General features: G+C 44.2%; 1 long non-coding RNA gene across 2 annotated transcripts; it reads right to left on the reverse strand.

Moving 5' to 3' along the window:
• Positions 1-875: 875 nt before the first annotated feature.
• On the reverse strand, positions 876-9,045 carry LOC128118390 (uncharacterized). Of its 2 annotated transcripts, XR_008221183.1 has the most exons (6): positions 7,865-9,045; positions 6,703-6,737; positions 6,440-6,547; positions 4,438-4,581; positions 2,798-3,010; positions 876-1,214 (listed from the first exon to the last, which is right to left on the reverse strand). It is a non-coding gene; the product is annotated as an uncharacterized LOC128118390 (long non-coding RNA). The 2 variants fall into 2 exon arrangements; XR_008221184.1 differs by lacking the exons at positions 876-1,214; positions 2,798-3,010 and adding an exon at positions 3,028-3,902.
• Between the last annotated feature and the right edge of the window lie 601 nt (positions 9,046-9,646).

The following is a 9,646-nucleotide window of genomic DNA, read 5'->3' on the forward strand; positions in this document are numbered from 1 at the left end:
TGGAGTTAGTGGATTGATGGGGTGGGGGTGTAGAATTTTGGAGGGAAAAGTAAACCTTGAACTATGAACTCTGGAGGGAAAAGTGAACTTTGAACTATGAACTCTGGAGGGAAAAGTGAACTTTGAACTATGAACTCTGGAGGGGAAAGTGGTGGAATGGTAAGGGAAGAGCTGGGTGGGAGGGCATAGGAGGTGGATTTGATCAAAACACATTGTATGCATGACTGGAATTCTCAAACAATTTTTAAGCTTAAGAATATGGTCTGTCATAACCTTGTGTAGAGAATTACATTGATATTAGAAATCACGATATGTTAAAAAAATAAATAACAGTGCTTCTGTTTTTCATGCTTGAGGTAACAGAAAAAAAACTATTGCAATATGTCAAATATATGCTTGAAAAACAGAACAAATAAGATTGGTGTCATAATACAGCAAAATGGAACAGTCTAGACAATGAAGCAAGTAATAAGTGTGCAGAGTGTAAATGGGGTAGGGAGCAAGGCAGTAAGCTGAGGAATGTGACAGTGGCCTCCTCGGCCCTGACAGCCCAACCCACAGAAAGAGAAAGTTATAAAATATTCCACAGATGCCCTTTGGCTGTCTGAGCACTTACAAACGGAGATGGGGCAGAGTGTGTGGGGGGAGGTTAGATGGAAAAACCCAGAAATGCACTAGAGCATGATGAATGAGGATGAGCCTCAAGGTTCTTCCAAACGGTCCCTCGTACATGTCAGAGCTACAGTGGGAATAACTGCCATCAAGTCCAGAAAGAAAAACCCTAGTAAAGGCATGATTCTCCTGAGCCAAGAAATTTCAGACTTTCTGAGAGACTCTAAGGAGTTTATTTACATATTGCGCAGTATCCTCTGGTTTGCCCTTTCAAGTCGGGCAGGAAGGCACGGGACAAGCCAGATGCCACACAGGAATGATAAGCCAGGCCAACCGCAATTGCTGAACCTGGAAGGCAGTTCTAGGCAGGCTGGTGTCCCAGGACTAATCTGTGTGTGAGGGAAGTGGGTCCCTCTTTGGACCTTCAGGCGACCTCCGTTCACAGGTTCATGCTCCAAGTGTCCCATCCTCCAATGCTGCTCTTTCTGGCAGTTTTTTTCACAAGCCTGGCCTTGCCACATCTGCTTTTTGCTCGGTCCTTCCAAGGCTGGCAATCTTTCTGATCGCCTATGACAGTAGCAGCTTCCAACTGGTATAAACCACTATGAGATAATAACAAGGGCAAAAGGCCTAGTCTCGGCTGCAATGCACATATGTGTACACACACACACACACACACACACACACACACACACACACACACACACGCACACACATACACGCACACACAGAAACGCACACACAGACACACACAAACATATAACTGTCTAAAGACACTTTGATTACTTCCAGGGCTACTTAGCTCTCCATGTGGAAAGTGCTCTGGGGCCCTGTCCAGGCCCACTGAGGAATCACAAACTGTGGGCATCAACGTCTGCCAGCCATGGTTCCTGGTGAGAGAGCAGCAGGCCAGTCCCATCCTGCTAGCCCCACTGAAATGCTTCCCAAGGCCAAGGGCATCACATTTAGGCGGGTGACTTCCACTTTACACTTTGTGAGGAATGAAAGAAACAGAGGCACAACAGCGCACTTAGAATTAGGAATAATCTTTTACAAATGCCAGTCGTCTAAAAGTCTGATCTTTAAAAATGATGACTTTTTACCCAAATGCAGAGAATGGCGGCCATCATTAATAGAAACCGAACCCAAGACCTAGTAAGTACATCAGCAGATGTCAACAAGAGTCCAGAAAGAAAGGACAAGCTTGGAGAGGGTACTAGAAACTGGGTGAGTGCATTATTTACATGTATGGAAATGCGGTAATGGAACCCAATATTTTGGAGAACTAACATATGTTACTAAAAAAATTTCCTGGGCCAATGAGTAGTCCCTTACCGCTCAAGCATAACGGCCTGAGTTCAATCCCTGGGACCTCACGGTAGAAGGAGAGAACTGACCCTTAGTAGTTGTTCTCTGACCTTGATATATGCACTATGGTATAAGTGCCTCCTCAACACACCACACACACACACACACACATACACACACACACACACACACACACACACACACACACACACACACACTCACACACTTAAATAAACACTGTAATGATATTTTAAATGTCCTTAAGGGATGTCCAAACTTTTGACATCACCACACGAAGGTATTGTCTATAATCGTGTTGGAATATAGTCCTAGCTATGCTGAAACATATGTGGGCCTCAGGCTGCAGGTTAGACATGTCTAAACCAGCTTGTCAATGCTTGGAGATTTAAAATATAAAACCAAAGTGATCTCTGAAAAAATGTGTGGAGCTAGAGAAAAAGATTAATTTTAACACAGAGATCATAAGGTCCCAGAAGGAAAAAAAAATGAGGAATGGATTTGGCTTATTGTATTAGAGTTGAATTCCCAGTACTTAGCATGGCATTTGGCAAGCAGCAGGTGTAATGAATAAATTCATGACCATATATGCTAATCTAAAAAGACATTTAAACACCAAATGCTGTTTGGACCAAAAAATATTATCTTTATAAGCTATAATGGTTTCATATTCTTTTTCCTGTTCAGTTTATTAAGAGAAAGACATTAAGAATCACTTCACTATCCTTGAAGTCAATATTTAAGGGAAATATTAATACTACTACTGTAGTAACAATGGAAACCCTCACATAACCCTTGCTAAATGCTAGTCACTGTCCCAAGGGCTTTATTTATAGCTGCTGCTTAATCCTTGAGTTACCTTGCAGAGAGGCAGTGGGAGTGTGTAAGGCCACCACTCCTACTGTCAACTTGACACATGTAGAGTCGTCCAAGAGGAAGAACCCATGAGGAAAGTATTGCCTCCTTCCATTGACCCGGAGCCATGTCTGTGAGAGACTGTCTTGACCGATGATGAATGTGGAAGAGTCCAACCTTCCGTGGATAGCACTATCCGTAAGCAGTTGAGTCTAAGCTGTGTAAGAAAGTTAGTTGAGCATAAGCCAGTGAGTGAACTAGTGAGCAGCATTCTTCCATGTTTCTGCCTCTGAGTTGCTGCTCTGGCTTCCTTCAGTGACAGACTGTGACCTGGAAGCTTAAGCCGGGTGAACTCTTTCCCAGGTTTGAATGGAAAGGAAACCAGAACACAGTGGTTTTTGTTTTGTTTTGTTTTGTTTTTAATCACAGCAACAGAAAGGAAACCAGAACACCTGCCAAATGGCACTTGTAAAGGCAGTCGGCCACTGTCGCCACATGCCATGTGACATCTCATCCATACGACTCTCAACAAATGTGCACAAAGTGCCCCCTGTGCGCAAGCATGATGCCCATTACATACAGACAAGGAAGTTCCAGTGAGCCTCTCCAGACCAGATTCCTTTTGTCATGGTCACTCATGTCCCTCCAAACCCAGGTTCTGTTCCCGAAACAGCCTCCTTCACAAATTTGATTTTTAGGAGCAAGGCATCATACCACACACCTGTAATCCAAGCACTTGAGAGACTGAGGCAGGAGAATCTGGACTTGAAGGCTAGCCTGGGCTACACAGGGAAGCACAGGCCAACGTGAGCTATCGTATGAGACCCTGTTTCAGAAACAAAGCAATTCTGATTCCAGTCTCAACAAGCTCTTGCTTACGGAGCCAGGCAGGAACCAGCAGCCCTTCACCATCGCACTGCATACAAGGTGTGAATCATGATGTAACAGAAAAGAACAGAGAATTCAAGCTTGTCTTCCCAGGAGGTACGGTGAGTGTTTGCAGCAAATTCATGGAGCTTCCTTGAAAAGCTGAAGTGTTGGTCTGCTGTAGTAGCTATCTGTTGAGACATTGCCTTTCCCCTCAGCACTGAACATCCAGAAAAGAAAAGCTTGAAACAGACATGCAAGAGGACAGGCAGGAAGGGTTTGTTTGCAGAATCAAGACTGGTGGCTTCCTTTTACCAAACCTCCCCAAGGTCTTAATAAATTTTCTGCATGTACATAAGAAATGAGGATGGTAGCTAGGGAGCTTAGCTAATGGGGACCATTAGCAAACCTGATCTGGTAATATAATATATGAATCACGTTTATGTATTGACTCTAAGCTGTGAAACTCCCCCTACCCCCCGCAGACACCTGCCAGGCTGTAGCTAGTTAACTGGCACTTATTGGCATTAAGTCATAATTCAGAAAACCTTGAATAAATACATTTGTTTTCTGGGAAGTAAGTTGCAGCATCAGCAGGCCATGCCTGAGTTTCCTGGAGCACGCATCTCCATCTGGCCTGGGTGTCTCACACTCTGCTCCTGCACCTGCTGCTCTATCAGTAACACAGTGTGTGCTCATTAGAGCAAGCTAAGTGCTGCAGCAGATGCCCGAAATATAAAACAGGTCCACCACGGTGGGCCTCCGTTCTGTGCTCACCTATTAATTCCAAAGAGATGAACAGACCCCATCCATTTAAAAGGCCATTTCTGGAAGCTCTGTATCTTCAAGTCTTCAAGTCGAAGGTCGTATCACTTCAAGGTCAGACTGGGTACTGAAATCAAGCCGCCAGGCGAGGCAAGCCTGAAAGATAGCATGGGTTAGGTTTCCATGGGCCAGGGAGGAGACATGTGTTCATTCTGCCCAATACTGTTGGGAAGAAGGACCCGGGATACAGGTTCAGCTCTGTGTCCAGGGAGGAAGGGGAAAAGCAATCTCAGATTTTGGATAAGTGCTTAGGAGTCTCCACCCTGTGATAAATTATGAGATTGAACCCTGAGTTTTATTCCTTACACTCAATAAAGAGGCAACAATATAGACCGCAAGACATATTTACATATTTTGGTAAATATTTCCAAGTTCTGTTTTGGGGGCTTCTCTGGGCATATATAAAAATAGCTATGAAAAGAAAAACAAAACAAAACCCATCAACTGATGCAGTAATTTCTTTCAGGTAGACCTAGATTTGAATCTGGGGTCTATCACTGTGCAGCTGGTTGATGTGGGGAAGATGTTAACTTCCCCAGTCTCAGTCTCCTTATACAAAAACTGGTGTAAGTACAGCATCTCACAGTGACGTTGGAAAGATTCAATGAAATCATGAATATGAGTCTGTATCATGGGACCCAGCACATAAAAATCAAAGCACATTTCACTGTGGTTCCCAGTGGTAAGCAATGGCACCTCTGTCTTAGTCAGGATTTCTATTGCTAAGACAAAACACCATGACCAAAAAGCAAGTTGGGGAGGAAAGGGTTTATTTGACTTATTACTTCAACATTGCTGTTCACCACTGAAGGACGTCAGGACAGGAAGTCAAGCAGAGCAGGATCCTGGAGGCAGAAGCTGATACAGAGGTCATGGAGGGATGACCTTGCTTCCCATGGCCTGCTCAGCCTGCTTTCTTATAGAACCCAGGACCACCAGACTAGGGACGGCACCACCCACCATGGGCTGGGCCCTCCCCCATTGATCACTAATTGAGAAAATGCCTTACAGCTGGATGTCATGGAGGCATTTCCTCAACTGAGGCTCCTTCCTCTCTGATGACTCTAGCTTGTGTCAAGTCGACACACATAAACCAGTCAGTACACCTTCTAAAACTAAAATATATAATCAGTGGGTAGAACTCATCAAAAGTGAGGTGAAAAAGTCAAGGAATTCTCAAAACCATCTTTCACATTAAGAGAATGAGTTGTGGGGGGGGGGGGGAGGCGGTGCAGCTGGAGTGATGGCTCAGTAGTTTAAGAATACCCGCGGGCTGCTTTTGCAGAGAACCCAGCACCTACATGACAGCTTACAGCAATCTATAACTCAGAGCATCTGATGCCCTCTTCTGGTCTCTTGGGGCACTGCACATACGTGGTATATATATACATACATACAGGCACGTGCACGCACTCATAAAATCAAAATAAATAAATCTTTAAAATAAGGAGATTATGAGTTGGAAGGAGTTAGGAATTCAGAGCCTGCTGTTGAGACCCCATTCCACTCCCCCGGGGCAGGTTTTCCAGGTGCTTGACAGTTGCATCCATGGTGGGAGGGGGGGATGTCCACAGCAATGCAAAGTAGATTAACAGGAGGCTTAAAGGTAAGATATGAGGCTCTAATAAAAGGAAACATGGGGCCATCAGGACATTTATCCAGACAATGATGTTTTGAACATCACTGTCCCCCTCCAAAACACAGGCAACAAAAGCAAAAATAGACAACTGGATTCATTAAACTAAAAATCCGCCTTGCAAAGGAAGTATTCACTAGCAATGCATGTGCTAAGGGGTTAATGTTGAAAAGGATACAGGGAACTCAAAGGACTAGCACATAGCTCAGCAAAACATGGGCAAAGTACTAACTAGACATTCTGCAGAAGACATACAAATGGTTCAACACCACTAATTGTCAGAAAAATGCACATCAGAACCTGGAATGCAAACCATACCTGTTAGAATGGTTATCTAAGTAACGAAGGGAACTAGGCACGGTGCCAGACTCCTGTAATCCCAGGATTACCACATGATGGAGGCCAGACGGAGCTATGAGTTGAGACCTTTTCTCGGAAAACAAAAAGATAAAAGGTACATTTCTGGAAAGCTTGTAGAAAAAAGGGGAATCACACCACATTGTTGATGGGAATGTAAATTAGAGCAGCCATTATGAAAAGCACTATGAAGTTTCCTTAAGAAAATTCAAATTGGAACCTACCCTATGAGCCAGCAAGCTTACTCCTGGGTATGTATCTAAAAGAACAGAAACTTCATGTTATTGCCAAGGCTATAGCTCAGTGGTGAAGCATTTGCCCAGTATGTGTGATGCCCTGGGTACAATTCCCAGTACCATAAAAAAAGCATAAATGAATGTTCACAGGTCAAAGATCTGTGCTCCTGTGATAATTGTAACATTATTCACAACAGTCAAAACAAGAACTCAATCTAATTGCTTACCAATACATCAATGGATGAGGAAACACACACACACACACACACACACACACACACACACACACACACACATACACACACTATTTAGGCTTCAAAAGGAAGGAAATCATATCACTAATAAGAATGGGGTGAAACTATAGGATATTATAGTAAGTAAAATAAAACAAGTACAGAGAGACAAATACTGCCTGATTCACTCATGCGTGAAAGCTTGAAAAATTAAATTCATAAAAGCAGTGTGGAATATTATCAAGGCCTGAGAGAGGTGAGTTTGAAGAGGTGCTGGTAAAAACAGCATCTCAATACAGCAGAGGAATGTGCTCAAGACACCTATGTGACTACAGGAGAAAAATTGCATATTTGAAAACCACTGAGTCACAAGAAGACAGCTATGTCAGATAACACATAGGAAAATTATCCTGATGCAACACCTCCGCAGGTATACATACTTCAAAACATCATGTTGTAAACTATATATATATGTGTGTGTATATATATATATTTAAAAGCACATATGTACTTTTAAATTTACATATATAATATATACTTATATTATATATATATATATATAAATTTAAAAGCATTTAAATTTAATCTAATTGCTATCAAGACCACATGTGAATGGGAAGTTTTAGGCACAGACTCCAGTATAATTTACTTGGAGAAATATTACATTTGCTTATTTTTATCCTCAAAGCACTTGACTGAGATCTTCTATGGCAGCCAGATATTTAGACTGTATTTGTTTAGAAGGAAAGTAGACATCTCTTTGGGGTTATTCAGAGGCTATCCTGGGACAGTAAGGTCACAGGGAACTTCAACTTGTGGCCCTACTTGGCTCTGACCTGGCCACCCAGCACATAAAGCTTCCTTAAGGGAGAGTTGTTACCTTCACATTGTGTGAAGCAACAATTACTTCCGCTCACCCAGCACTGATGGGGTTAAGTGTTTCCCACATCCTCCAGGCAGCTCTAGCACTCACTGGCTGGTTCCACCATTCCCTGATGATCACAAGTCTTCTCGGGATCCCAGAGCTGTGAGGCATCTGTATTAGTTCCTTCTTCCATTGCCAACACAATTTCTGGTACAAAGCAACTTAAGGAAAGAAGGGTCTGTTTGGCTCACTGCTCTGTGGTAGTGTCCATCATGGCGGGGAAGTCATGGTACCAGGAGATGAGGCAAATGGATATATCACATTCATGGCTGAGGAGGGCGGGAGAGAGATGGGGGAAGAGAGAGGAGAGAGGAGGTGGGGACTGACGATGTTTAGTCCAGGTTCTCCTTTACATGCAGTCCAGGGTGCCCAGCCTGTAGAGTGGCACAGCATACCTTAAGGGTGAGTCTTGTCATTTCAATGAACCCAGTCTAGAAAATTCCTCACAGGCATGCCCAGACTGTCTCCTAAGTGACTGTAGATCCTGTCAAGTTGACAATTGGTGTCAATCATCTCAACACCAACAGTTTCAGTTGCTTTAAGGTTTCCAGTGTCTGAACCATCTCTCCTTGGTGAGGCAGGCTGATTTGCTGAGCTCTGCCAGGACAGCGGACATCATGTGGGGAGGGGACACTCTTGTACAAAATGACACCTGATGGGAAGTGATCAGTAATGTCAAGACAGCAGCCACATGTTCCTGAGACTGGCCCTGAGCTTGCCCAGTCTACTTCATGCAGCCATCCCTTACCTCTGAGGGACTTCCTGAACAACACGGCCTTTGAGCTGCTCAGACGTGTTTGACCTGGCTCCGCTCCAAAACTACGTTTATTGAGGTGTGGCCATGTCACTTTCCATTCCAGACCTGGAGCCTCTAAGCAGAGAATCCTGGCTTCGGCCTTCTTAAAGCTTGTCCTGGCACCTGGCGGCACCTCTCAGCCTGGTGGCTCTCTGTTTCTCAGCCATGTCTTGCCCGTTCATCCTGGCAGGAATAAAAATACTCTAAAGAGAAACAATTGTACCCTTCCCTTTGGCTATCAGACTGTTGAAACTTCTCTGGGAATCTCACACGAGGAGAAGCAAAGGGCTGAAGCTTGGCGGTAGGCAGAGGAGGAAAGAGATCTCAGCGTTCTGACTTGTCAGAGAACCCTGCAGGAGACACTGGAGCCCACACAATGAGTCAGTGATGGGCTGGACCACACCTTGATGAAGCCTATTTAATGAAGCATGCCTCTGGCCCTCTATTTAAACCTAAACCTCACCAGGTCGCTGGTGATGGATTTGGGGCATGGGTGGGTGTCATTGGGTCTCCTTGATCCTCTACCTAATGTGGCCATATTGAAGACACCTCTCTTCTCTACTTTTTACTGTTAACTAGCCAGTTGTGGGGGCTGGAGAGATGGCTCAATGGTTGAGAATGCTTGTTGCTCAACCACGAGGACCTGAGGTTGGATCCTAGCACCCAAATCAGACAGTTCACAACTCCCTGGAATTCCTTCTTCTGGCCTCTGCAGACACCCACATACATGTATGTATACATTTGCAGCGACACATACAAGGGACAGGAAAACACATGCACATAAATAAAATAAATTGGTTTTTTGAAGTCAGGTAGCTAAGTCTAGCTTATAAAAGCTGCCAGGGCCCAGGCTCTGATCCTACCAATTCTGGTACAAAGACTGCTGCCCCCTGGGTCCACAGCAGAGTCCAGCAAGTCATCTACATACTACACCCACGGCCATTCAAGGTCACCCTTGATTACATAGAGTGTTTGAGG

Source organism: Peromyscus californicus, unplaced genomic scaffold (assembly GCF_007827085.1).
Source record: "Peromyscus californicus insignis strain IS unplaced genomic scaffold, ASM782708v3 Scaffold_22__1_contigs__length_63687245, whole genome shotgun sequence".
Lineage (NCBI taxonomy): Eukaryota > Metazoa > Chordata > Mammalia > Rodentia > Cricetidae > Peromyscus > Peromyscus californicus.